This window comes from Lissotriton vulgaris, chromosome 2_1, assembly GCF_964263255.1.
Source record: "Lissotriton vulgaris chromosome 2_1, aLisVul1.2, whole genome shotgun sequence".
NCBI classification, from domain to species: Eukaryota; Metazoa; Chordata; class Amphibia; order Caudata; family Salamandridae; genus Lissotriton; species Lissotriton vulgaris.
In genome coordinates this window covers 1,632,055,121-1,632,081,352 of record NC_141687.1, presented here as the reverse complement: position 1 = coordinate 1,632,081,352, position 26,232 = coordinate 1,632,055,121, and the positions used below count along the sequence as shown (strand labels likewise).

The window sequence follows — 26,232 nt, the reverse complement described above, 5'->3', positions numbered from 1 at the left end:
AACCCCACTGGACCGACCACAGATGCGTCCATTTCACCTTCAGGAAACCCACCACCGCACCCAACAGCTAAGACGCCGCTGCTGGGGCAAGGTCACCAAGAACCAACTGACTACCACCCTCGCCCTGAGACCCACCTCCGACCCCTCCGACCCCGACACCGCCGCGACCAACCTCAAACAGTGGATCAACGACTGCGCCAACACCCTCGCCCCTCTCAAGACCTCTGCAACGAACAACACCAACAAGAAAGCCGCCTGGTTCACCGAAGACCTCCGGATCTCCAAGCGCACCTGTCGGAAACTGGAGAAGAAATGGCTCCATGACCGAACACTATACAGCCACCCAGCCCACAAGAGCGCCACCCTCAGACACCACCATCTCATCAGGACCGCCAAGAGGACCGCCTTCAAGGACCGCCTAGACAACAACGCACACAACTCCAAGGAGCTCATCAGCATTGTGAAAGAACTCTCCAACCCCAGCTCCAACACCAACGACATACCACCATCACAAGACCTGTGAGACTCCCTGGCCACCTTCTTTCACCGCAAGATCACCAACATCCATGACAGCTTCAACTCCGAGACCCCCGCACCCACCACCCCGCGACCACTACCCAAACCAGCCACCTGACCTCCTGGTTCAACATTAGCGACGAAGACACCATCATAACCATGAACTCCATCCACTCCGGATCCACATCCGACCCCTGCCCCCACCACGTCTTCAACAAAACCAGCACAACCATCGCGCCCCACCTCCGAAAAACCATCAACAGCTCCTTCGAGACAGAAACCTTCCCGGAAAGCTGGAAGCACGCCTAGATCAACGCCCTTCTGAAGAAACCCAAGGCGGACCCCAAGGACCTCAAGAACTTCTGGTCCATCTCCCTGCTCCTGTTCCCGGTGAAAGTGGCAGAGAAGATTGTCAACAAACAGCTATCCCGCTACCCCGAGGACAACAACATCCTGGACCCTTCCCAATCCGACTTTCGCAGCAACCACAGCACCGAGACCACCCTCATCGCCGCAACTGAGGACATCAGGATCCTAATGGACGAAGAAAAAACAGCTGCCCTCATCCTCCTGGACCTATCAGCAGCCTTCGACACGGTCTGCCACCGCACCCTAACAGCACGCCTCCATGACTCCGGAATTCAAGAGAAGGCCCTGGCCTGGACCACATCCTTCCTCCCCAGCAGAACCCAGAGCGTCCGCCTCCCACCCTTTCGCTCAAAAACCACCAAGATCATCTTCGGCGTCCCACGGGGATCCTCCCTCAGCCCGACGCTGTTCAATATCTACACGGCACCACTCGCACACGTCGCACGTCAACATAACCTCAAAATCATCTCCTACGCCGACAACACCCACCTGATCATATCCCTCCCCGAAGACCCCCACACCGCCAAAGCCAACCTCCACATAGGAACGAAGGCCGTAGTCGACTGGATGAAGGACAGCAGACTGAAGCTGAACTCAGACAAGACGGAGATCCTCATTCTCGGACCCACCCCATCAGCCTGGGATGACTCTTGGTGGCCCACATGGCTTGGAACAGCCCTGGAACGCACAGACCACGGGGGTCATCCTCGACTCCACCCTCTCCATGACCAGGCAAGTCAACGCCATCTCTGCATCCTGCTTCAACACCCTCCGAATGCTCCGCAGGATCTTAAAGTGGATCCCTCCCGACAAGAGAAAAACCATCACCCAGGCCCTCGTCACCAGCAGACTCGACTACGGGATCGCCCTCTACTCAGGAACAACAACCAAGCTCCTGGGAAGACTACAACGAATTCAGAACCCTTCGGCACGTCTGATCCACGACTTCCCCCGACGCAGCCACATCATACCCCACCTGAGAGGCCTACACTGGCTCCCCGTCAACAAGAGGATCACCTTCAAACTCCTCATCCACGAACACAAAGCACTCCACAACACCGGACCTACATACCTCAACAACCGTCTCAACTTCCACATCCTCACCCGAAGCCTCCGCTCAGACAACCTCGCCCTCGCCACAGTTCCCCGTATCCGAAAAGCCACCGCCGGCGGCAGATCCTTTTCCTACCTCGCCGCCAAGACCTGGAACGCTCTCCTACCAGCCTACGACAGATTCAGGACCTGCTGGCCTTCAGAAGACTTCTCAAGACCTGGCTCCTGGATCAGTAGCGCCCCCCCCCCCCCCCCAGCGCCTTGAGACCCTCATGGGTATGTAGCGCGCTTTAGAAATGCCATGTTCGATTAATTGATTGATTGATCGCTTCAAGGATGTGGAAATATTACAATGTTTTACAGATTTCTATAAGATCTTATACACCCCCCAGTCCTCTCCTTCTGATGCCACCATGGACTCTTATTTTGATTCAATACCCCCTAGCTCTTCCCGACTTGCAGATTATTCTATTTTGGAGGCTGACATATCCCTGTCTGAGATCAAATCCGCTTTATATAAGTTACCTAATGATAAGGCTCCTGGCCTGGATGGCCTTATTGCTGAATTTTATTCCTGTTTTTCTCACATCCTTTTGCCTCATCTTTTATCTTTATTGCAACACTTTGTTTCTTGCAATGAAGCTCGAGGTTCTTTTTTGGAAGCTATGAATTTTTTAATTCCTAAAAAAGATAAGGGCCCTTCCCTTTGTGCTAATTTTCACCCCATTTCATTGATTAATCTAGATTGTAAATTTTTTGCAAAGGTACTAGCCCTTCGTATTAAGCAAGTTCTCCGAGAGTTGAATATTCCTGAACAGACAGGGTTTGTCAAGGGGAGGACAATAGCTGATTATTCCAGACCTTTTCTTAATATTATTCATTTACAGGCACATGCATCAATCTCGGCATTTGCGATTCCTTAATTGCGATTTTTAAGGAATCGCAATTAAGGAATCGCAAATGCCTATGCATCAAGAAAACGCTAAATAAATTGCGATTCCTTAGAATTCCTTATTTGCGATTAGCATTTTGCGAATCGCAATTAAGGAATCCCTTCCCATTCATTCCTATGGGCCTAGAGGCCCATAGGAATGAATGGGAAGACAATCTCAATTTGCGATTCGCAATTAGCTAATCGCAAATTGAGATTGCGATTTCAAGGGTGCAGGGGTGTCCAAAGGACACCCTGTTGCACCCCTGAAATCAAACAATGCACATATGTTGTGTACACACATGCCCTAAGGGCATGTGTGTGCACAACATGAAAGTTAAAAATATGAACAAAATTGCATATTTCTAACTTTTCGCAAAATTACCATGAGGTCCAACCTCATGGTAATTTTTTCTCTCTAATTGCGAAATCGCAATTTTTTTAAGTTTCATGCATTGCTTTTAAGGAATCGCAAAATTGCGATTCCTTAAAAGCAATCGCACTTTAAAAAATCGCTAAAATAGCGATTTCTTCACTTTTAGGTTGATGCATCCCAAATAGTGATTTGGGAATCGCAAACGGCCGAATTTTGCGATTCGCACCGTTTGCGATTCCCAAATCGCTTGATGCATGTGCCTGTTAGCATCTAAGAAATTCTTCCCCTATTTCTGTCATAACCCTTGACGCAGAGAAAGCTTTTAACCGTGTTCATTGGCTTTTATGATGCGTGCTCTCAAATGGCCTGGTTTTGGACCTTCTATCTTATCTCTGATCAGTTTGTTATATTCTTCGCCTACTACCTCAGTTTTTGCTAATGGTTCTCAATCGTCTTATTTTCCTTTACAACGGAGTACCCGTCAAAGATGTCCTCCTTCTCCTATGCTTTTTATTCTTTCCCTTGAACCTAATCTACATTCTTTGCTTCATTCCCCTTCCTTCCAAAGCTTTAATCATAAGGGTATTGAAATTAAATATATGGCTTATGCAGATGATATTATGTTATATATTTCAGATCCATCTGGTTCTCTGCCTGCTGAGGTAATATGAATTTTTATGCTCAATTGTGTCCCCTAACGTAGACCCCACCGGCTCCATGTACGTGCTTCAAGTACATGTATGTTCCCTCCACAACCAGCTATGAAGACGCAAATACATTTGCGTCCAACGTTAACATGTCCTCTTTCAGATCCACCATGAATGGATCGATAATTCAGTTCCTAAGTATGCCTTGCCACCGTCTTTACATGGTGCACTTTTCACGTTTCCTGGCTCTGGCGAGCTAGACCCTGATTTCTGCCATCGAGCCTTTTTCTGCCTTCTGCCTTTGAAAGCTGCAGCTTGGACCTGCATCTGTACCCCTGACCCTTGCCTTACTCCCTGCATGGCGAGCGGTGCCCGGCTCGGGCTGCTTGCCTGCCAAAACTGTATTTTGCCTTCAAGTTATCTGCTCCGCTCCTTGAAAATACATTCCTGTCTAGTAGTTTAGGAAAACATCCTCCCAGCTGCAGAGCAAAGGGCCCGGCCTCTCTGTGTCCGTGCAAGTAATTCATTGCTCCCGTTACCATGATAGGCCCATGGCCCCCTTGCTTTACACGTAGACACGTAGTCGCATATGCATGCACTAGCAGTCAGTATAGAATAGCCTCTGCCCGAGAGACCTTTCCTTCTAGATAATACAGTTCCTTAAACACCAGATGCCAGATATGATTTGGGATTAGGTTGTTCTGACACGCCAGACTTCTGTCTCCACATGTAATGCTAAATGTCAAGTCCCCTTCACCCTCCAGTTCCACGTCAATCACACGTCATGCTGCTGCGCGCGCATCTCTGCCATACATTTCTGCTGACACTGCAGGATTCTTCTATGGATCCACCCACCTGTGACACTTCTCTATGACGTTTCTAGCACACACCTTCGTGTACGCCCTCGTGCAGCCTTTTGTTACGCACATGTGTCCTTATCTCGTTTCTCTCAGCTGTTACGCCTTCTGTATCCATCACCACTGTATGCATTGACTATATATAATATACTCTGTTAATAAAGCATTGTCTATCCCTTCCTGAACCCTCGTGGTGATGGAACACGATACCTGGTTCGAACCAATTCCATTTATGGAATAAAACCCTTATAAACTCAGATGCCACGGACTCTGCCTCTCATTTTCGATTGAGTTATTTTATTGAACTTTACCGCATAGAAATTTCGCAGGTAGATTTTTATTTACCACATAATTGGCGCCCGAACAGGGACCCCTCCCCCACCTTACGCGCCGGCGGTGCGTTGCAGGCCTGGTCCCCTGCCACAGCTGTGACGGACAACTACGCGTACCCGCAGGATTTCCTGTATCTCCCTCAGGCCAACGAAGGTGACTGAGGCTGCGATCGACACCCAGACGAGGCGGTGAGGAGTGCGGAGGATCCCGACCAGAGCCCAGCCGAGAGAGCAAGGTCCGAGGTGTTCAGAGGCCCACCAAGTTCCGAAGTACCTACGTCACGAGTCGAGTCGAGTCCAGTCCAGTCGAGTCCAGTCCGGTCCAGTCCAGTGTCGAGTTTCCGAGGCCTTCCGATTCCGTGCTTCCCGGTGAGTACCGTTGCTGGGGACGCATCTAGACGGGCACATTAATTTGTGTCCGGTCAAGACGGGTTTGGGTACGCAGACCCGGTCTGCACTGTTTAGCAGTGTATCAAGTATTCAGCTATTGAGTTATTGTTCGTTGTCCGAAATGTTTCAATGTGTTTTAAATGTCGTGGTATGAGTGATTGTTTGATTTTCATTACTGTGTTTATTGTATTAGTGGTGTCCAAATCCGAGTAAGTATCAAGTATCAAGTATCAAGGCTCAAAATGCCACTGTTCTCTAAACTGAAACAGATAGGAACTAGGAAAGGAATACTCGAGGAAGCTGTTCCCATCCCACCCAGGGACACTCCCGGATATTTTATGTACCACAAGCATGGCCTAGATGCCGTATTATATCTCGACTTGTGGGTGGACTACACCAAAGATCTAGCAGAGAATCAGAGATGGCCCGTTACAGGGACATGGGATGCCGCATGCATCATGAGAGTAGAGGAAGCATTATGGAAAAAGAAAGCCAGACAGTCACAGAAGGACGCCATTGAATTATGGCGTAAAGAATCACACAGACGGACAGAGAAAGCACTCAGAAAAGCAGAGAAAAGTAGAGAGGATTCCGAAAAAGCTAAAGAAAGAGAACTACTAGAAGAAGGAGAACGAGTTAGAATGGAACAACACGACAGACAAACTAGTGCAATTATGACAGGACTGTATCCGGTCCTGGCCGAGGGCCTGCCCAAGGCGACCCCGGAAGTACCAAAAGATCTGCCCCCTCCATTGGTTCCGACAAAATTACGTCACAAGACCGCAGCAGAAATTTTCCTTTCCTCCTATTTAGACGACGTAGCTCCTGCATATACCAATGTACCTGTCCATGTACCCGTACCACCCGCTGACCATCAGCCCCCGGGTCCGCAACAGCATACCCCTCCTCCACCACTTCCTGCACCCCCTATTAATCCTATTAATCCGCTTAATCCTTTTGGACCTGGCACAGGTCAGGTTCCAACCCAGTTACAGCCGCCACCGGCCCTACAGACAGATCATGCTCAAGCCTCCGCTTCAGGAGGTGCATCAGGGGGTTACCATACCCCGCCACCAGTACGCCGATTAACTATTAGAGAACTAGCAATGGAACGTACTCCGAAAGCAGTAACAATTGAAAGGCTTAAAGAGTTTCTTACAGACTGTAGATATGACCCAATACCAGGCAAAGACGGTTGCATGATATTAGCCTCAATACGCATAAGACGTGCTGCAAACTTTTTGGTTTTATTTCCAGGAATGCAAGATTACCTAGACAGGATATATCATTTTGTTCAGACTGGGGAGGCTCCAGAATGTATTCACGAGGCCATGGCACATCAGAAAGTGGACACTCAAGGTGTACTATTAAGATTCCTCATAAACTGTTTCATAAGAGAACGAGACCGGCCTGGTGTAGATAAAGACGAGATGGAGGTACTAACTACATGGGGCCAGAATATTTCAGAGGGAAAACATGATAAAAAGACATGTATAGAGGCCATGTACAGGAAAATTCGTAAAGAAATAACAGTGTTTCATGCAAAAGAGAAAGTTGAAAGAGAAGCAGAATCAGACACGAATAAATCCTCAGAGGAGGAAGAACCAGAAGATAGAGGAACGATAGCATATGTAGGAAAGGGTAGATCCTTTAATAGACCGATACGTCCAGAAAGCAAGAGACTTTTCCACTCTGCTATGTAAAATCCGAAGACTCCTGAACATCTATTTCAGGCTACCGATAAAATACTTCAAGAACGAATGGGGTACCATGTACTCAATTCCATGGATGAACAAGAATTAGCCAGGTCAGCAGTACAATGGGCTGACAATTCTGATAAATATAATGATGACGCATTAGCGCAAACATTTTTGAATCTTTCCCCAGACGAACAGCGACTAGCTAGTATGTACATGATACAGCACCTCCTTATATTGTATAAGAGCCAACATTCTGATCCAGGTCCCTTACCTGATGTACTAATAGAGTTACTCATGAATAAATGGAGAGGCCTGGGTACCGATTTGATTAAAGTAATTTTAGAACATCGCCACAAATATAGTGCTTTCCTGAATCCACAGTTTGTTTCAGCTCCACCCCCCGAAAGAAAAATGTTTTACATAGACAGACAGAATCCCTTGCGAGAAGTGCATCCAGTCAGGATTGATGATAATACCCTTAGACGTGTGTTTGTGTACACGCCTATAACTAAAATGGAATTATTGGAGATGAAGAAACTAGTGCCCCGTCACGATAAAGACCCTGCAGGTTTCCACCGTGAAATAAAAGACATGTTACTCATGGGAGACTATACCTATCCCGACATCATGAAAATATTGAAAGTATTATTGCCTGCCGGTATTTACGAGAAACTCAAAGAAAAAGAATGGGAGGTGGGAGAAGCTAAGATAGATTGGGCTGCATTAGAAAATGAAGAAACGACTCGAACCCCAGGCCTAGGGCTTGGGGACAAAACTAAAGCATTACCAGGATTGTTAGTACAGGTTTTGCCACGTTTATTAGCAACTAAAAAGGAGGACTGGGATGCAATCTCAGCCTGTAAACAGAAACCCGATGAAGACACTAGTGATTTTTATTCCCGATTTGAGAAATGTTTTATTATTAATAGTGGCCTGAAAGCAAGTAGCGAGTCATATCCACATCTTTTTGTATCTAAATTAGTCGAGAATTCCCTGCCCCAAGTTAAGAATCGTGTATTGAAAGTCGAGAGCACATGGCAAGCAAACACGCCTTCCCAAATGTTACAGATGTTACAGTACCACCAGAACAGAATTAGAGAAGAACATGATCACGAACAAAGACGTATGAAAGACACGAAAATGAAAATGTTAGTAGCTCAGTCAGTTTCAGCTGACAGTCAGAAAAAGGGCATGACACAGTCCAATAATTCAGCAGCTCCTGTTAAAGGGACATGCAACTATTGTAAACAGCCAGGTCATTATGTAAACGAATGTGCAGTTTTAAAACACAATATATCTACAGGTAAAACTAAAGAAAGACCACGTCAACCTAGACAAGACCAGGCCCAACAACACGTACCACAGAATGTACAGCCTATGCATGCTCCACAACAGACAGTACAGACCGTAGCAGTACCACAGCCACAACCGATTGCCGCAACACAACATACGACCCAGCAGATGTACCAGTATGCACAAACTGATTATCCCAATTATCAGCGATACACATGAAACAGCCTAGAGAGGGAGGTTGGCTTGCCTCTTATTGAGGTTCCTGTAGATCAAGAGGGTCCTTATGTACATAGTCAGGTATTAGGGAAAGATAGAAAGTTTTTGATTGATACAGGGGCAAGCAGGACGACAATTAGTCACGACGAGGTTCCAGGGGCACCCCTCTCAGGCTCACAGAATCTTTCCCTTGGATTTTCAGGAAAGCCTATTGTTAATGAAGTATCAAAACCAGTACCTCTTTTAGTTGGTCCGTTGTCTCGCACTACAGATTTGTTGTTAACGAAATCATGCCCAGAAAACTTGTTAGGTATAAAGACATTGAAAGCTCTAGGCGCTGTGATTTGCTGTTCTCCGGAAGGAGTAAGACTGTTTTTGCGTGACTTTAAGGGTCACTATGTGTTGAGAGATATTGATCCCAGATTACAGAATGTTCCTGCACATTTATGGGCACAAGGCCCCACTGATGTAGGTTGTATGCACATTACACCATATCGAGTTACCCTCAAGCAAGGTGTTGTTTTACCACGAATTCGGCAATACAAGTTGCCACCGGATGCTGTAGTGGCTTTACTGAAAATCATTGACGAGCTCATTGCACAAGGAGTGGTTGTAGAAACCGACTCCAATGTTTGTAATTCCCCTATCATTCCGATTCTTAAACGCACTGATCCAAATGCGCCTCCAGTTTATCGATTAGTTATCGATTTGCGCGAATTGAATAAATGCATTGTACCACAGTACCCTGTGGTCCCAGATATCTCCTCACTATTGACAGCTATTGATTCTGAGGCAACGTTCTTTACTGTAATTGATCTGAAGAACGCCTTCTTTAGTGTCCCCATTGATCCGGATAGCCAATATCTGTTCGGATTCTGTTTAAATGGCCGAAGCTTCAAATTTGCACGCGCACCTCAAGGATTCACAGAAAGCCCCAGCATCTATAGCCAAGCACTGAAAAAACAACTTGACAGTATCCACATGCCTGCTAATACTGCCCTACTTCAGTATGTCGACGATCTATTGATCACCGCCCGAAGTGAACCTGAATGTGAACAAGCATCACTGACAGTCTTGTATTTCCTGGCTGACAAGGGACACAAGGTGTCTCCTTCGAAGCTACAATTCTGTGTTCAGCAAGTGGTGTACCTTGGGCACTTGCAGTCCAAAGGGAGAGACAGCTAACACCTGACCGCATCCAGTTAATTGTAAACATGTCACAACCCAAGACACAAAAGGAGGTACGGGCTTTTATAGGCCTTACTTCTTACTGTCTTACTGTAGACAATGGATCCCTCAGTATGCATTCTTAGCCAAGCCACTCATACAGTTGACAACACAGTAGGCAGCGACATCGACTGTCCTCCCATGGACTCAGGAACATACACAAGCTTTTGACGACTTGAAGAAAGCCTTATGTCAAGCACCAGTTTTAGCGACACCATGTTACAGCAAGCCTTTTACACTTTTTGTCACAGAACGTGAAGGTACTGCATTATCAGTACTCACACAAGATCAAGCAGGTTCACACAAACCGTGTGCTTACTTTTCTAGTACATTAGATCCAGTAGCCCAGGCTCTGCCTGCGTGCTTGAAATCTGTAGCAGCAACAGCTCTAGCAATTAGACAAAGTGATTCCATAGTGTTAGGACATCAATTGACAGTACAAGTTCCACATTCCGTGGAAGTTCTTTTAAACCGTACCCAGACTCAGCACTTGACTATAGCACGACTGACAGGTTATGAATTGACATTGTTTCAGCCACACATAGAAATCAGACGCTGTAATACATTGAATCCAGCTACAGTTTTGCCACTAAGTGAGACAGACCCTTTGGCACATGATTGTGTTGAAGTCATTACTATTACGACGAAACCCAGACAAGACTTGACAGACACCGCATTACCAGATCCAGACCTGACACTTTATGTGGATGGTTCATGTATGAGAACAAGTACAGGAGAGTTAGTGGCCGCATATGCAGTGACGACAGAAACTGAGGTCATAGAAACACATCGTATTGACACCCTGTCAGCTCAAGCAGCAGAGCTCATCGCTCTGACTCAAGCCTGTATTCTAGCCAAGAATAAGAAAGTTAATATATACACAGATTCTCGTTATGCATTCGGAGTTGTACACGACTTCGGAGTACTCTGGCAAGAAAGAGGTTTCTTAACTTCTCATGGTGCCAAAATCCAGCACGGACCCCTCATTCAAGCTCTGTTAGAAGCAATACATTTGCCTACAGCCATAGCTATCATGAAGTGCAAAGCGCATACGAAAGTCACAGATCCTATTTCCCAGGGTAACGACCTGGCAAACCGAACAGCCAAGCATACAGCTCAGACTCAGACTCACACAACTGATTTGACAAAGACAATAGTCCCGACACCGACACATTGCATGACAGTTAGGGATCCCGCCCTAGATGTAATTGACATACAGACACATGCTACACCAGATGAAATCAAGAAATGGACTGAACTAGGAGGGATCCAGACAGAACAAGGATGGATGACGAAGGGAAAATCTACATGGTTTCTCCCCGACTCTATGGTCCAAGTTATCATTAACACAGTACATAGTCCAGCACATTTAGGAGAAAAAGCCATGTTAGACAGTATTCAAAACCTTTGGTTCAACAAGCATTTACGAGCAGCAGCCAAACAGAAAGTGCGTACTTGCATGATCTGTTGTCAGTTCAACCCAGGTAAAGGCATTCCCGTAGAGCAAGGTGGATTTCATCCTCCCGATTACCCTTTTGAAGTCCTCCAGATGGATTATATCCAGATGGAACGTTGTCGAGGATTTAAGTATGTCCTCGTAGTTGTATGTGCACTTTCCCGATGGACAGAAGCATATCCAGTCCCAGATTACACTGCTCCGACCACTGCCAAGCAGCTGGTACGTGAATTCTTCCCACGGTACGGCTTGCCCCGTGTCGTGTACTCAGATAATGGACAGCCATTCTCGTCCGAGTTAATGAAGCAGGTATCACTCCTGCTAGGCTATCAATGGAAGTTCCACTGTGTCCGACATCCCGAGGCAGCAGGTCTCGTGGAACGTCACAATCAGACCCTGAAAATTCGTCTTGCCAAGATCTGTAGAGAGAAGGGCGTAGACTGGATAGTAGCTTTACCTGTCGCACTCTTTTTCATGAGAATGGTAGCTCATTCAAGAACAGGGCTATCCCCGTACGAGGTGGTCTTTGGCAGGCCACCAAATATGTGGGGGACGCCTCTGCCGAGAAAAATCACAGATATTGACTGTAATATGCTGACAGATTACCTTGCTTCCTTGATGTCTGCACTACAATCATGTCGTTCACAGGTTGCTGCAGCCTTTCCCGACAACACCGAGGTGAAGCCACACGAGATCGCTCCGGGGGAATATGTATTCGTGAGGAACTTCGACAGGAGGAGCCCGCTGGAGCCCCACTGGCAGGAGCCGAAACTTGTTTTACTTACTACAAGGACTGCGATAAAGGTGGAGGGCCGCAAGGGCTGGCTTCACTCGAGTCACGTTAAAAAATGCCATGGACTGCCGCCAGACTTTGACTCCCAGCCCTGCCCTCCTCCAGAGACTGACACAAAGCTCCCCCTGGTAGAGAAAACTTCTTCTCAGGAGTATAAATCAAAGTTGAGGTTTAGCAAGTCAGACAGTTTAATTGTTTAAGTCCTCCCCTAGGTGAATCAGTTAGACAAGTTTCTGACATGTACCCGTTAGACCCCAATAGAGAGAGAGATAGACAGAAACAGCTCAAGAAACGTGAATATTGCAAATCTCTTCGCAGTCACTGCATCGTGACATTATTGATTATGTTTTTTCTGAGTCTTATGATTATTGCTGCAAGTATACTGTTACACTTGTATTACCCTATTATCACACGTGCACATTCTTCTTTAAATGACACCGTCGAGCACACTTTCAGTGAATTACCCCCTCATGAGTTATCTTACCGACTTGCGCTGCGCAACAATACATTCATTAGTATGTTACATCATTCCCATCAGACCAGCAATGCTACCAACTGTTGGATATGTGGCCGACTCCCTCCCTATCAGAAATTCAAGGGAGTTCTGCCCCTCTTTCCGTATCCATTCACACACAATGGTTCCTGTGGTGCATGGTTTAGTTTAATTAATTCCTTAGATTCTGATTCTGTAGTTTACCAGGGCAACTGGGTATGGGGAAACCTGAACACAGTCTTGCATAAAGTATGTTTTCCTGACAAGGAGGGTCTTCCCCAAAGGACAGGGACCGATCTAGAAAACGAAGTATATGGATTAGGTAATTTTGCACTTAACCTCATGATCCTGAATGTTGAGTCCGAAACCGAACCAGTTTTGCCCGCTATGTCAGTATTACCAGTCAAAGGTGAATTATGTGTCAGAAAGAATGGTTCAGTACACCTAGGTCATAGTGAATGTACCACTGTTATCGAATTCAGTGACAAAGGCAAGTCTACATTCAAAGCTTCCCGTCATTCCTATTTCGTTTGTGGCCATACAGCATACATGCGCTTACCTCTAGATTGGGATGGTACTTGTTACATTGCATTCCTTCTGCCACCTGTTTTCCTAGCCCCTCCTGATTATCATAGGGACTCCCATCTAGTACACGATAGACCCAAGAGAGATCTCCCGATTGTCGATTATACTGAAACGGCATGGGAGCAATACACAGACTTCAATAAAGGTTTCTTTCCCTATTTAGGTGCTGTCTTTAATAGTAAACTGATACGTAGATTGACCAGAACCCTTGAAGCAGTAGTGAATGAAACTACTTCCCCCCTAGGTAACTTAACAGAGGAACAGTCTGCTATGAGGATTGTTGTCCTTCAAAATCGTCTTGTTCTTGACGTCATCCTGGCCGATAGGGGCGGAGCTTGTAGAGTCATCGGATCGAGTTGCTGTGTTTTCATTCCAGAAAACGCGCCATCAGTATATAGAGCCATAACCCGTCTTCACAAGATTGCAAGTCAGATACACCAGAATCCAGGCACCTGGACTTGGTCCGGTTGGTTCTGGAGCGTGTTATCAGCCTGGGGATGGAAAGTCCTATCCTTCCTCGGAATAGCCCTACTCACAGTATTCAGTTGTTGCCTATGTCTGCAGTGTGGACCAGCGATTTGCGGCTTGTGCGCCACATCATGTATTCCCCATTCAAGTTCACGTTCTAAATCCCGCCTGAAAAAGGAAGAGCAAATGATGTTACATGAACAAATTGATAGATTAATGAGGATTGATATATCATGAAGGGTCCGTAGGGGACAAGGAGGGAATGAGGTAATATGAATTTTTATGCTCAATTGTGTCCCCTAACGTAGACCCCACCGGCTCCATGTACGTGCTTCAAGTACATGTATGTTCCCTCCACAACCAGCTATGAAGACGCAAATACATTTGCGTCCAACGTTAACATGTCCTCTTTCAGATCCACCATGAATGGATCGATAATTCAGTTCCTAAGTATGCCTTGCCACCGTCTTTACATGGTGCACTTTTCACGTTTCCTGGCTCTGGCGAGCTAGGCCCTGATTTCTGCCATCGGGCCTTTTTCTGCCTTCTGCCTTTGAAAGCTGCAGCTTGGACCTGCATCTGTACCCCTGACCCTTGCCTTACTCCCTGCGTGGCGAGCGGTGCCCGGCTCGGCCTGCTTGCCTGCCAAAACTGTATTTTGCCTTCAAGTTATCTGCTCCGCTCCTTGAAAATACATTCCTGTCTAGTAGTTTAGGAAAACATCCTCCCAGCTGCAGAGCAAAGGGCCCGGCCTCTCTGTCTCCGTGCAAGTAATTCATTGCTCCCGTTACCATGGTAGGCCCATGGCCCTCTTGCTTTACACGTAGACACGTAGTCGCATATGCATGCACTAGCAGTCAGTATAGAATAGCCTCTGCCCGAGAGACCTTTCCTTCTAGATAATACAGTTCCTTAAACACCAGATACCAGATATGATTTGGGATTAGGTTGTTCTGACACGCCAGACTTCTGTCTCCACATGTAATGCTAAATGTCAAGTCCCCTTCACCCTCCAGTTCCATGCCAATCACACGTCATGCTGCTGCGCGCGCATCTCTGCCATACATTTCTGCTGACACTGCAGGATTCTTCTATGGATCCACCCACCTGTGACACTTCTCTATGACGTTTCTAGCACACACCTTTGTGTACGCCCTCGTGCACGCCTTTTGTTACGCACATGTGTCCTTATCTCTTTTCTCTCAGCTGTTACGCCTTCTGTATCCATCACCACTGTATGCATTGACTATATATAATATATTCTGTTAATAAAGCATTGTCTATCCCTTCCTGAACCCTCGTGGTGATGGAACACGATACCTGGTTCGAACCAATTCCATTTATGGAATAAAACCCTTATAAACTCAGATGCCACGGACTCTGCCTCTCATTTTCGATTGAGTTATTTTATTGAACTTTACCGCATAGAAATTTCGCAGGTAGATTTTTATTTACCACACTGCATTCTCAGACCTTCTTTCTTCTTATGCCTCCTCCTTATCCAGGTACAAACTAAATTTCTCCAAATCCGATGTTCTTCCATTAAATAAATACTGTTTAAGGAGCATGTTTGAAGGGTTTGATCTTAAGTGGAACATTAGTAGTATTACTTGCTTAGGGATTAAATTTCCTCCTCTGTTGCAAAAATGATCCAGCTTAATTTAGATAAGGTTCTTTTAAAAGTAAACAATATGACAAACAAATGGTCTCCCCTTTTCCTGTCATGGTGGGGTAGATTGGACACAATCAAAATGATGTTGCTTCCCGTCATTAATTTTTATTTGTTCATGTTACCAGTTAGACTTCCTTTAAAGTTTTTTAAAACCCTTAATGGGATTCTGAGTAAATTTCACTGGAATGGATGGAAGGTCCGAATTTCTTTAGCTCTCTTATCTGCCCCTGAAGATTGGGATGGTGTTCACTTCCCCAATTTTCAACAATATCATTCTTCCTTTTTAATTCGTCAAGTGCTACCGTATTTATCTTCCTCAGAAGAGATTTCCAGTTCTGTTTGGCACAGATTGGAGGAATCACTAATTTACCCTTTTTTTCTTTTTCCTTGTTGCTAGTTTTACTAATCCTCCTCATTCTTTTAATTACCCGATGATTTCACACTTTATCTCTACCTTTCACCCAGTATAGTGCAAATCCCATTCTCCTCTACAATTATTTTTAGACTCACCTCTGTGGAATAACAAACCCCATAAATTATCAAATCGTACCATTTTTTGGAAAAAACGGGCAGCTAAAGGGATTTTCCTTGTTAAACATCTAATTAAAGATTCTCTTTTTCTCACCCCCCAAGAGGTACAGTTTAAGTTTGATGTACCAATTTCCTCACTACTTATATGTGAGTCTTTGAGAGTGCTCTTAATTAATCGGTTCTCTCTCCTTTCTGGTTCTCCTCCTTCTTCTTCGGACTCCTTGTTTGAACCCGTACTTCTCCCTCTATTCGGGCCTCTCACATTTATAAATATATCCATTACTCTGCTCTCGTCCCAAGACTAAAGTTGAACTTCTATGGTAATCTGATTTGCAGCTTACCCTCTCTGTTCACACATGGAATTCTATATGAACTCTCATACACCACATCTCCTGCAATGCTAGCACCACTCAGACCCTTTATTATATTTATCAAAGATTGTTGTTTACTCCTTTATCCCTTTCCAAGTAAAGTGTAGAATTATCCCCGAATTGTAGGTCATGTCTACACAACCCTGGCCAATTAATTTACTCCTTTTTTCATTGCCCCAACATTTCCCGCTTTTGTACTAAAGTATGTGAACCTATATCTTTCATCTGTTCTACTTATTTTCCTTTTGATATATATTCTATATTCCTTGGAAGTAACTCTGTCATATGGATTGGTTCTCGCAAGGTTGGTATCTTTGTGGATTTGTTCATTACTATTGCCTTTCAGGTAATAACCTCTAATTGGAAAGATGCCTCTAAAGACTCCTACTCTGCTTGGTGGAATCTTCTCTGTTACCATCATAGACTGGACAGAGCTTCTGTCAGCACATCTCAGCAAATGATTTGAAAGGAAGCCTTTTGGTCTCCACTCACCAATTATTTATACTCGTCTGCACTCCGTAATAAGGACTCTTCTTTTATTCATCAACCATCATGAATATTTTCTTTTCTTTTTTATTTTGCTTCTGTAGCTTTTATTAGTCAAGGTTAGGTATTTCTCACACAAGTGATATAATAATGTATTTTGGTAATCTTCATATGGTATTTGATATGGTCATCTCCTAGTTTCTTTTCCTTCCTTATTCTTTCGCTTCATTCTCCCCCTCTTTTTTCCCTTTTTTTTCTTTCATTTTCTTTTCTTTCTTTCTTTACTTCTCCTGTTTTTCCCCTTTTTGAAAAATGTAAAATGCTATTGCGTTTCAAGGTGCGACTTTTCATTATTGCTTTCATATTTTGGGATATTAAACCATTGGTAGCTATCTTGTAATGTTTATTCCGTCATCATTTATATTCTGTTTCGTTAACTTTTTGCTCTTTTGTCATGCCAATTTTTGTATATTGTTGTACCTATGTTTTTACTTGCTTCAATAAAGCTCTTGAAACTCAAAAAAAAGAACTGCCGAAAAGAAGCAGATGATAGGGGACTGGAAGAATTAGCACACAAATATTTTAGTTTGGAAGATATCCTATAAGCACCATGAAAACATAAACTAGAAAGAGATCAAAGAGTCTACACATTTGGTGGAACCAATCTAAACAAATCAAATAAAAAAGTGACTAAAACACACTTAAAACTGCAAATAGTAAACCAATCATGCTTTTAAGTGTACAGATAGTGAAAATAAAACCTCAACTATTACTCCTCAGGCATTTAAAAGATGCAATTGGTGATCTAAATGTTGACGTTTCTAACATTCTGTTCAAGGTCGTTAGAGGAGATTGTGGTACTGAAAATTCTGAACCTGTGTTTTAAATAGCATGATTCTGTTATGAATTTGGTAACAGCAGACCGTAAACAGTGAGTTCAGCAAGTGCGAGTGTTTTCGTCATGTTACACCAATGGATTCACTGTGTATTTGAAGGTTTTGTTATGAACCCTGGGGTTCCATCTTGTGTATAGCAGCCATTTTGTGGATTGCCCTTACAGTAGGCCCTCACTGTAGCAGAACAAGTATTTAAGGACATAACCTTAGCATGGGTTTGTGCTGACTCCTGCATGACCTGGCGAAAGCTGACCCTGTTGCTTGAGGCTAAGCTTGCCAAGCCAGTTCCTGCCCTTTAGCTGATCAAGATTATAGATCAGAGCACAGGACATTGTAAAGATTTACTACACACAAACGTGCCTATCTTACTTCCATCTGTTCCTGTTCCTGCCTCCACGAGCTATTTATGACATGGGCTGTGATCTTACTGTTTTGTGTTTATCCGGCCTTGTCAGCTAGAGAATGTACGCATTATGTGGACATTGTTTATGGCCTGGACTTATCTTGAAAGTGGGTTTGTCATCATACAGTGCTTTGTGTGCACGTCCCGGGAGTGACCAACAATAATGTACTTCAAAGAGAAAATGTGTGCCTAGGGCATAATAAATGGTATAAAAGGTCTGTGCGGAGACCATTCAGCAGGCTGCCTCATTCAGTTGCTTTAGGTGTGACTGGGCGACGTAGCCTCACAATTAATTGTAATAAAGATGTCTTTTCATATTTCAGATTCTCTGTTGATTTCTTTGCTGCTTTTGAATGGACTACTTATTGGTAAGACCCCTGAGAAGGAGTTTAAGGATTTCTGGTACTTCAAGATGGGGTGAAAAAGAAAGTTTTTGCTACACTCCGCAGCCACTGTAGAGTACAGTGCGCTGCAGACACCTGCAAGCATGGTACCTGTGGGGGCCGAGTGACTTACTGTTCTCTCTAAAAGGTTGTAAGCATCACACTGCATCACACTTTGGGCTTTGAGGTAAGAAAGGACCTCGACATTCCATCCATTGTTTTTGCAAATTGAGATGTTGAAACAGAAAAGGGTTTACAGAAGTTCTCTAATAGCATGGCATGCGTTTACAAACACTTTTTCACCTCCAGGGGGCTTCAGCATTACAGAAATGACTCCAGAAACATATGTGGCCCTTTCCATAATACCATCATAGGTGGCAACATTTAATGAGGAAATTCCTTTTCCCTTGCAACTGTAAAATATTACTGATGTGGGTGCAGGAGTAAATAGGGTCTCAAATGTGCACTAACTTGTGCACCACATAAAGAGTGGTGCAGCACCGGTGCATCCTTCGAATGCAACTATAGGATAGTGTATGTGGTTTGGGGGACCCCTCCAGTTATGGACCCACCTGTGCGTGCATTCACTTCCTGTATTTGCCTGAGGATAGGTCCCACAACCCGCTCTTAGAGGCCAGAGGAGTCAGGCTATAATGAATGATGGGTGTCAGTTTGATACCAATGGTCCAGATATCACTGATGGATTTTCCCCAGTATGGGAGTGAACTCATATGTTCACACCAGTGCTGAGGGGTGGGATTTTTGTACTCTAGTTCACGGTTCCATCTGAGGTAAATGCATACCTCATGAGGGTGCCCACAGTGAGGTCTGGGACAGTGAGCTGGTCTGACATAATCTGACCCTGGTAAACCCTACGGAGCACACCTTCACTGCAAACTGTAGTAGCAATAAATCAGTTTGCTGCTGGTACTACAAACAGAAATGCATAAGGAGGTGTCTGCTACTTTTAGAATGGACTCCAATTAGACACCAGCCGCTCAAGAGTAGTAAGGGCCCTTTTCACAAAGGTAAACAAAGATGAATGTCTAACTTTACGACTTTTGGTATTCACAAAGGGCATTTACTTGTAGTAAAGTCAGAACTTTCCCTCAGTTTAACTTATGTTTTGGTCTTAAGTTTAACTAAGACCAAAAGTCTATTCTCAGTTAAACTTAAGACCAAAACTTATGTTTAACTGCGGGCCGGCTATAGCGCTGGTGAAGTCTGGTGTGACAATCATTTTGGATGCCACCTCTCTTCCTCCATATATGACAATCTCCTTGGATTCCCTCACTACCACCCGGCAAAAGTGCCCCTCTGCTCTACTTAGCCCCTCTCTCACACACATTTTATTTGTTTTAAAGAGCTGGTAAAGGCTGTCTTTGCTAATCCACTCATCTTCCAAATAAACCATGGATTTGTTCTTTGCAGCAGGCATATTAACCCTCTGCACTACTTTATGGTGAGTCAAAACTGCCACTATACAAGACTCCAATCTCTCTCTCCAGCAGGAGCATTAATCACCAGAGTTATCTTGACAATTTTATTGCTGCCTGAAAGATGGACACATAAGGAACTCTGCAGCAGGTGCTTCTAAATCTTACCTTATTGCAAAACACAGACCCTTCCCTGAGGTCAGTGTCCTGCACTCCAGGTAAGCGCCCAGTGTGGCCGCACTGGTCGCACCGCCCTACAGCCGGCCCTGCGGCCAGAAGAATTACATTTTCCTACTATAACAAGGTGTTAGGGATGCATACCCCTTGCATGCACCACGAGCCATGGCAGCTCCTGCTAAGCTCTTCCACTAACATGTTATAGGACCACAGAAGATGGGACCAAACTTATTTGCAATACATCGTCTATAGAGTGTTGCGGTGCGGCTGAGCTCTTGTAACATAGATGGGCCATGCAAGCTGCGTTTGTTGTAAATATGATCAGCGTTATTGAATCCAATCTAGGTGATTCACAGAACCATGGCCGGACTGGGAACCAAAACCGGCCCTGGCAAAGTACTCACCCCGCCACCCCGGAGGGTTGGGACTGCGGCTGAGCTGTTTGCAGGGGCCCGTTTCGGCCGATTTTGTCACAGGGGCCGATATTGTGGCTATGCTGCAAAAACGGCCCTGTGACAAAAAACGGCCTACTCAGGGTCCCAAAACTAACCCCCACCGGGGAGAATCCCGGTGCACGCTATGGCCAGTCCGGCCCTGCACAGAACACACTATTACCCTAACCATTCTGCTTTGAGAGTTCCCTCTCTGTCCTTCCCTTCAGTTCGGACCTGCACTGTGCTCTCTCAGTCGGAGAGCCCTGGCTGTGTACTCCCTTCTTGACATGCTCTGCAGCTCATGGTGAATATCCTGAGAACCCTGATTAATTACATCCATACTGACCCGCTTCAAGGGTTCCTGCTTCAATAAGGAGGTACCCGAAGCTCTCTGACGATGCACATCAGGCGTCACCTGCACAACAAAGCGCTATCCCAGCGCTAATACATTATAACAGCTTGGACAGTCCAGATCCACCATGACCTGAACTATGTGCCCCTATCATGGTATACACCCTAAAAGCTCTCACTGTGCACCTCTACCCTGACCTACCCTGACCCATCCTGCCAGATCTGACGGTGCACCTCGCTCTTAGCCTACCCTGAGACATCCTGGCAGCTCTCACTGTGCACCTCTACCCTGACCTACCCTGACCCATCCTGCCAGATCTGACAGTGCACCTCGCTCTTGGCCTACCCTGAGACATCCTGACAGCTCTCACTGTGCACCTCTACCCTGACTTACCCTGAGACATCCTTACAGCTCTGACGGTGTACCTCTACCCTGACCTACCCTGAGACATCCTTACAGCTCTGACGGTGTATCTCGCTCTTGACCTACCCTGAGACATCCTTACAGCTCTGACGGTGTACCTCGCTCTTGACCTACCCTGAGACATCCTTACAGCTCTGACGGTGTACCTCGCTCTTGACCTACCCTGAGACATCCTTCCAGCTCTGACGGTGTACTTCACTGTGCACCTCTACCCTGACCTACCCTGAGACATCCTTACAGCTCTGACGGTGTACCTCGCTCTTGACCTACCCTGAGACATCCTGACAGCTCTCACTGTGCACCTCTACCCTGACCTACCCTGAGACATCCTTACAGCTCTGACGGTGTACCTTGCTCTTGACCTACCCTGAGACATCCTGACAGCTCTCACTGTGAACCTCTACCCTGACCTACCCTGAGACATCCTTACAGCTCTGACGGTGTACCTCGCTCTTGACCTACCCTGAGACATCCTGACAGCTCTCACAGTGTACATGTACCATGACCTACCCTGAGGCATCCAGGAAGCTCTGACGGTGCACCTCTACCCTGACCTACCCTGAGCCATCCTGACAGCTCAGTTGGTGCACCTCTCTCCTGGCCTACCCTGAGACATCCTGCCAGCTCTAACGCTGCACCTCTGCCCTGACCTACCCGGAGGCATCCTGACAGCTCTGATGGTGCACCTCTATCCTGACCTACCATGAGACATCCTGACAGCTCTCACTGTGCACCTCTACCCTGACCTACCCTGAGACATCCTTACAGCTCTGACAGTGTACCTCGCTATTGACCTAGCCTGAGACATCCTGACAGCTCTCAATGTGAACCTCTACCCTGACCTACCCTGAGACATCCTTACAGCTCTGACGGTGTACCTTGCTCTTGACCTACCCTAAGACATCCTGGCAGCTCTCACTGTGCACCTCTACCCTGACCTACCCTGAGACATCCTTACAGCTCTGACAGTGTACCTCGCTCTTGACCTACCCTGAGACATCCTGACAGCTCTCACAGTGTACATGCACCAAGACCTACCCTGAGGCATCCTGGCAGCTCTGATGGTGCACCTCTACCCTGATCTACCCTGAGCCATCCTGACAGCTCCGTTGGTGCACCTCTCTCCTGGCCTACCCTGAGATTTCCTGCCAGCTCTGACGGTGCACCTCTACCCTGACCTACCCTGAGACTTCCTAGGCGCAACAACGTACGCCTTGTGGGCCTGCCGGAAAAAATTGAAGGTGACGATATGGTGGGCTACCTCGATAACTGGTTGCGAACGGAGGTGGCACCGGAGGGACTGTCCCCCTTCTTCTCCCTGGAGCGAGCGCATAGGGTTCCGGCTCGCCCGCCGTCCTCAGGTCTCCCTCCTCGCCCAGTGGTGTTCAAATTGCTCCATTACCGGGACAGAGACTGGCTTTTGCAGAGGGCGAGAGAGGCAGGGCCCTTTCAAGTGGACAACAGCAGGGTCACTATGTTCCCGGATTACACGTTTGAAACGCAGCGGCTCAGAGCGAACTTTCTGTCCCTTAAGCGGGAGCTCCGTGCTGAAGGCATCAAGTACTCCCTGTTGTTCCCAGCGAAGCTGAGAGTGGTGGTGGATGAACAATCACTTTTCTTCACGTCCTCTGTGGACGCTTGGACCTGGTGGGACACTTATAAAGCGGGAACGGACGGTGCTAAGGCCAGGGAGGAGGAGGCTAAGGTGGCACAACCGGTCAGGAAATCCCAACGGATCAGGAGGAACCGCAGGAGAACCGGCAAACCTTCGGTGTCGCAGACGGAGGCGGAGAGGCAGGCGGGATCCTGAATAAGTTCCGTACTTATTACGAGGGGCTCTATGAGAGTGGTGACACAGGAGGGGCGGATGAGCTAGGGGAGTTCTTGGACGGCCTCCAACTGCCGAGAGTGGAGGAATCGGAGGCAGAGGAGCTGGGTCGGCCCATCACTCTTGGAGAGATAGGGTGTGCAGTAAAGCAAATGGCCAGGAATAAGACCCCGGGACTTGACGGACTTCCGATCGAATTCTACAGTAAATATCTAGAGTACCTTGCTCCTCGGCTGTGTGAGGTGTATAATGAAGCGCAAACGAAGGGCCGGCTCCCGGGCTCCATGAGTGAGGCCCTCATGATACCGCTCTTAAAACCGGGCAGAGAGGGTGCGGCTTTGTCCTCGTACCGTCCGTTGTCCATGTTGACGACGGACTACAAGATCCTGAGTAAAAATTCTTGCCAACAGATTGCTGGTGCACATGACGGGCCTTGTTCACAAGGACCAGTGCGGTTTCATTCCGACACGCAACACTACCCATAATATCCGTAGGCTTACGAGACTGATGGGTGCGGACTGGCCGAGCGCCGTTTCCCCATTTGTCCTTTCCATTGACATAGAGAAGGCCTTTGACAGCCTTGAATGGGGATACCTGTATGAGGTGATGCAACGCTTCGGATTGGGAGACGGATACGTAAACTGGACCAAGGTCCTCTATACTGATGCGGTAGCGAGAGTCCGAGTGGGTACTCTGGTCTCGAGGCAATACCCGGTCAGGCGAGGTACCAGACAGGGATGTTCCCTTTCTCCGCTCCTGTTCGCTTTGGCTATGGAACCCTTCGCTATGGAGGCCAGGCTGGGCCGCCACTATGCCGGTTTATCATTTAGGGGCAGGCCGCACCTCATTTCCTTGTACGTAGATGACCTGCTGATGTTTCTGGCCGATGCGGGCCCCGAGCTCGAGGGGGCACGGTGGCTACTGGGGCGGTTCGGCCGGTTGTCGGGCCTGAGGGTCAATTGGCCTAAATCCTGCCTGTTCCCCCTGAGATCGGGAGAACCGTGTCCACTCACCGCGCAAGAACTTCGGTGGGAGCCGCGCTGCCTGCATTATTTGGGGGTCTATATTTATCACACCCCGGCTGATTTGCTGGAAGGCAACATCACCCGCTGTATTACTGCCCTGCGGGGGTCCATGGACTTCTGGTCGACCCTGCCGTTATCCCTGGTGGGTAGGATTTCCCTGCTCAAAATGGTGGCCCTACCCAGGCTTCTGTATTATTTTAGGACACTCCCGGTGTGGGTCCCGACCTCTATTTTTAAACGCCTGAGGTCTCTGGTCATAGAGTTCTTATGGGGCACGGGCAGGAGGCGCATAGCGCTCGATACTTTGCTGCGCCCCAAGGATGAAGGAGGAATGGCGGTGCCGGATTTTGAAGGGTATTACCTGGCTGCGCAGCTGCAGATTTTTACTCAAGAGGTTGCGAGAGTATATAGAGGCCCTGAGGACGCGAGAGTAAAAGGTACCCCGCGGCATGTTCTGGCGTACATCTCGCTGCACCAGAAGCTCCGGGTGGGAGATTTGACGGTCGAGGAGCAGACGTTCCGACTCTGCTGGGACCGGGCCCGCAAGCGGGCAGGAGTCCGCCTTATGTATGCCCCTGAAATTCCGCTGGGTATGGTCACGGCCCTCCCGCATGGAGGTGACTGGTCGCGCTTGCTGGGTTGGGAGGAGGCGGGGATACAAATGCTGGGTGATCTATACGAGGATGGAGTACTGCTGCCGTTTCAGGCGTTGCAGGAGCGTTTCGACCTGCCGAGAGGCGACTACTTGTTGCATGCAGCGGTCACGGGTGCAATGCAGGCCCACTGGGGGGAAGGCTTGCAGGAGCCGGGCACCTCCATGGCCTGTCAGTATACGATGATGGCTGCGGGGTCCTTTAAGGCTGTCACTTGCTTGTACTCCAGGATGCAGCGGGAGGCCTTGCAACCATTGACGGCCCTAAAGGCCAAGTGGGAGCTAGACCTTCAAGTGGAAATACCTGATGCGACCTGGGGCCAGTTACTGAGGCGGGCAAGGAAGAGCTCGAGAAACGCCAGGTTTCAACTGATCCACTTTTACGTCATCCACAGGGCATTCCTCACACCGGGGAAAATACAACAGTATTTTGGGGTAGACAACGCTGCCTGCCCTAGATGTAATACGGTCGGGCGGATCTGGGTCACATGCTATGGGATTGCCCCGCTCTGGGAGACTATTGGCAGGATGTGGGGCGGGCCCTTAACAGCGCGACGGACAGAGACATCCAGTACACGAAAGCGGTTGGCATCCTCCACTGGTTCCCACACACGCCTAGAAACAAGACCACTAGCAAATTTATAGACTTGGGACTTATTCTGGCCAAGCGGGAGATAACGAGGAACTGGAAGTCGAGAGTGGGGCCCGCGTATAAAAGATGGTATGGAGAATGCCTGAGGTGGGCCGCATGTGAAAGCACCCTGAGATACCAGGTGGCCTGGAGGATGAATGACGAGAAGGCTCTGGAGAGGGCTACTGCATGGGAAATGATGGTGCAGGCGCTCCGAGATGTGGACGCTGAGGAGCTAGAGAATGAGGGTGAACTAGATGGGGCAGGCCCTGTCACTCTGCAGGAGAGCACACCTTAGCGAATGTTTGTTCCTCCTACAACGCGCCAGACATTCTTACACTGCTGATTCAACGCAGAGCGACCACGGGGGGGGGGGGGGCGGGGTGGAATAGGAAGTCGGAATTGGCGGGCTGTTGGGGCACCGAAAGCAGGGGAGGGGGAGGGGTGAAAAGCACAAAAGCAACCCAGCAATACTTGACTACTACTGCTGTCAGACATTGTAAGGTGTCCAGAGAGACATTTATGGACAAGGCCGCCCGCACCAGAAGAAAAGGCGGGCCCCCCGGATAATGTAGGACTGGAGAACACCACTCTTGTACACTGTGAATGTATATTGCTGATTATCTTGTCTGTACATTTATATTGGAGATGCAATAAAAATGATGTTAAAAAAAAAACAAGGACCACCCAGAGCAGCAGACAAGGGAAATCACAGAAACCGTGATTTTCAGGAACCGTGTCTAGCAGTGCCATGATTGAGACTAATATCTGTGGCAGAGCTTAGGAAGATCACACCTTATCACACTGTCTGTGTGACTGTCTGATGAAGC

At 47.2% G+C, this 26,232-nt stretch overlaps 1 pseudogene; it reads right to left on the bottom strand.

Moving 5' to 3' along the window:
* Nucleotides 1-26,232, bottom strand: part of LOC147732970 (uromodulin-like) — a 41,572-nt pseudogene that overhangs the window by 2,854 nt on the left and 12,486 nt on the right.